Raw genomic sequence first — 3,785 nt, forward strand, 5'->3', positions numbered from 1 at the left:
TCTGCTGTCCACCTATTTACGTTTTTGCCAAAAGCGTATGGTTATCGTCGATGATAAGTACTTCGGTCTATAGATTATTCGTGGCAATTCTCTTTGATATGAGAATAAACGTTAACGAGCAAAATACTCCTTGGCCCATGCCGCCAAGAATAGTCACATGCCAGGGTGTTAAATTTCCCATTAAGTAACTTTGTTTCTCTTCCCTCCCCACGGTCCAGATATAAAGCACATTAGAAAATTGACAGCGACAATCCATGAAAAGCCTTTAGTTGTCTACTCTACAAATATTGTAAAAGGAACCAAATTCACATCACTTCTCATTGTTCGAATAGCAATTATAAAAATTTCCTTCTCCATCTATTTTATACTTTTTTTATCAATGGTCCTCGAAGTATTCATATAAGAATTTAGAGTCGCGTGAGACCAGTAAGGCTGGATTCCATAAAATTAAAAAGAACCTTGAATAAGATTGATTTGATCCCTATTAAGGCTGACTTTATAATAGCAGCAAATGTTTAACCACCTGGGGGTTTAGATCCAGAGGGCGGCCATATCCAAAATTGATTCTTATAAGCTACCTTTCTATTTCAAACCTGGCAACAAAGATCTCTGAGAGCGTAGATATTTATAAAAAGCGATTAACGAGACTAGACACTGTACGGAAAAAACCTCTCTTTGGAAAGGGATGCAAGCTGGGGAATTTGTAAGAAGTTTCCGTTGTATATCAACGTGGTTTGTCAACAAAGAAAAGACTTCTTCTCCCTTTGTTTCAACAGTTTCAGCTGCAGTTCGCGGATTCTCTGCGGGGCATTGTATCCTCACACTCTTGAGGGGCCGAAGTGCCTGCAATGGCAATGCAGCTACAATATACGTGGCCGGACAAGGCATAGAAATTGTGAGTTAAAAATATTTCACCCTGTCTTTATACAACTGGCAACGCTACCAAAAGAGTTGATCTACCTAGTGGTGTGCGTGAAAGCCAACTCGTTTTTGGCGCTCCTACTGGTGATCAGATCTCTTGATAAGAGACCTTTACCACTTTCCAGAGGGCCAGGGCTGGTATTTCCTCACAACCTCACATGTAACCCAACTATGTCGTCAAACTCCGGAGCTTACATTAGCCGAACTGTAGAGGCCCCTAGGGACCACAAATTCGAGGTCGTTCCATGACGCTCTCTGGGGTTATACACGGAAATGGCGGGTTGCAGTGCGTCTTTGCTGTTCTAAATTTATGGTTCCACTTATCAATCATCAGCATCCTCAGGAATAACAGGATTTGAATTATGCCGATGCGGATGGAGCCGCTAAGTGGGGAATCCAGTGTACTCCAACGAGGAGTGAAATATGTAACTATTTCCTGCTCATTCTTCTCCCAGACTCTGAACTGCATGGGTTTGCCTCACGGTACTTTGCCACGTGGGATCATGATCTTGGAAAAACTTCTGTGGATTTGACAGGGTCACTTTGGACGCTTTCCTCCCTTGTAACGTGAATCGCCAATTGTAAGTTCTTGCATGGAATAGGAGAAGGCTTTATATTTCGCCTCCGGGCTCCCCCAGCCTGCTCCCTCTCCTACGGGCTCTACTGACTGTGTGCTGAAAGACCGTGATGATACTCTCCCTTTCTCATCTTCCTTTCGATGCCTTTTCTGTTCATCGTCTGGACTCTTTTTGCCTTCTCTTCCGTTTCCTCAGTGCAAGCAATCCCTGGCTTCCTCTTTCATCCTGTAGAAACTGTGCTGAAGCTTCCCAAAACTCCTTCCTTTAATCTGCTTCTCTTGTGTGCTTGGCCTGTTGTCTTAAATGTGCTACTGCTGTTTGATCACAGAGTTTCAGTTTAACTTCATTTTAAGACCTCCAGCATCTCCTTTAGGGTGGGCTTCAGTGCAGTTCTTTAACTTTCCTCCCTATGATTCCAAGTGCAAGCTTCATCTTTAATTTACAAGTGGACTTTTCTGTCCCATCCTTATATTGACTGGAACAGAACAACTTGCGCCAGGAGAATGCTAGTCCACCGATGCTTTTTATGAGTTCCTTTCGAATCCCGGGCACACACACAAATTGACCGGGTGCTTATCAGCTCCCCAGACAAGAACAGTTTGAGTTTCTACTGTGAACACCGCAGCTTCTTGCCCGCCAATATGCTACCTTCTGACCCTGTTGAACTTTTATGCTTCGCGCCTATCCTTTGTCTCCTGTACAGTCACGAGCCACCCTCAACAACCAAAGTTCTAAAATTCCCAAGCGAATAGATTGACAAATGCCCAGCCGGTGAGGAGGGCTATTAGGGGTCCTATTGACAGTCTTTTACAACCAACCGCACATTGCCGACATTACTTCGGGATCCCCTTGTATCTCTTGTTTTCGGAGAGATTCCTTCAGACAGGGCTTTGCAGATTTTGCCCTTTGTAAGTTTGTGCGTACATGACAAGAAGAAAAACGAGAATCACCTTACCTAAAAGATGTACACAAGACAACCACTGGGGCAAAGTTAGCAGAAGAGCCATTCCTCTTGGCCTGTCTGGTGGTTTTGAGAGGTTTTAATTAGATGCCATTTCTCAGCCTACCATTTAACTGTTACAAAAATCCTTCTAGTAGTATGGGGCTATGTGGATAAATTGAGGGGAATTACTTTCACTTTTTGATTTATAAAACTTTACAGCATGTTTTTAGAACGTTTTGGGTCTAGTTTAGAGACTTGCGAAAGGATGGTAATGAAAATTTCATTCAACCCTTATGTCAATAATCACCATCGAGTCCTATATTTGAATTAATGGGCCAAATTGATTATTTTACCAACTCAAAACCCTTAATTATACAAAACTCCAAAACATCAGATAAGGCAACCAAGTAGAATATACAATTTAAAAGCCTATTGACTTTAATTTACCCGTATATAGTTTATTCGTGTCTGGGGCAAAACAAAACTTACTGTTTAAGTTTACGGCTTACGGAGTGCTCTTTACTAGTGTTCCGTAATAACCTGTGTTCCCGTTGTTTGAAAATGCAAACTGCTTAGCTATCTTCCCGGCTGCCGCCAATGGACAGATAATTACTACTTGAAGGGTTTATTGGGGGGAGCCTCTCGCAACCTAAGCCTAGGAGTCCTCCAAGCATAAACTCATCCTTCAGCGGGTGTGTAGATGTGTACGTTTAAAATCACCCAAAATTGAACAAGTAAGAAACAATACAGCCTCTAGTACTCTTCAGATACAAAGGACTTATATTAACAAAATAATACTTTCTTATAGGTCTACGCCAGACTTTTACAATTACACAATTAATTTCACATTTAAGGTTGGCCAGATCTCACGGACCCAATAGGTTTCAGTCGATAAAAATTTTTCAGTTACCTAGAAAAAAGAACTATTGTCATCTAAAGGATGCGCGCTAGTCAACTATTGCTGTCTCTTTCTTTTAAAGGTTTTTGCTGTCTTCGATCATATTCTGGGTTTTCCGGAATAACCATTTTCAATGTAATAACATACCCCAAGTTGTTGTGAAGTTACGTTTGTCAAATACTCAACACACACACACATTGCTTGTAGTGCATTGATTATTCGAGCGTGCTTTTAAAGAGAATTAGGCCTGAATTACATATTTGAAAGTTCTCTGGCCTCCCCCAACTATTGACTAACCTGGTAACACAAGCCTCCCACTCTGACTAACTGGAAGATCAAACATTCCACAACTTTTATGAAAATGTAATCCCGAGGAGCATTGCTGCGGGGACTTGCGTATTTTCCAAATTCAAAACAAACAAGAGACAATTATTTTGGAGGTTGG

This window comes from Salvelinus sp. IW2-2015, unplaced genomic scaffold (assembly GCF_002910315.2).
Source record: "Salvelinus sp. IW2-2015 unplaced genomic scaffold, ASM291031v2 Un_scaffold3079, whole genome shotgun sequence".
In the NCBI taxonomy this organism is placed as follows: domain Eukaryota; kingdom Metazoa; phylum Chordata; class Actinopteri; order Salmoniformes; family Salmonidae; genus Salvelinus; species Salvelinus sp. IW2-2015.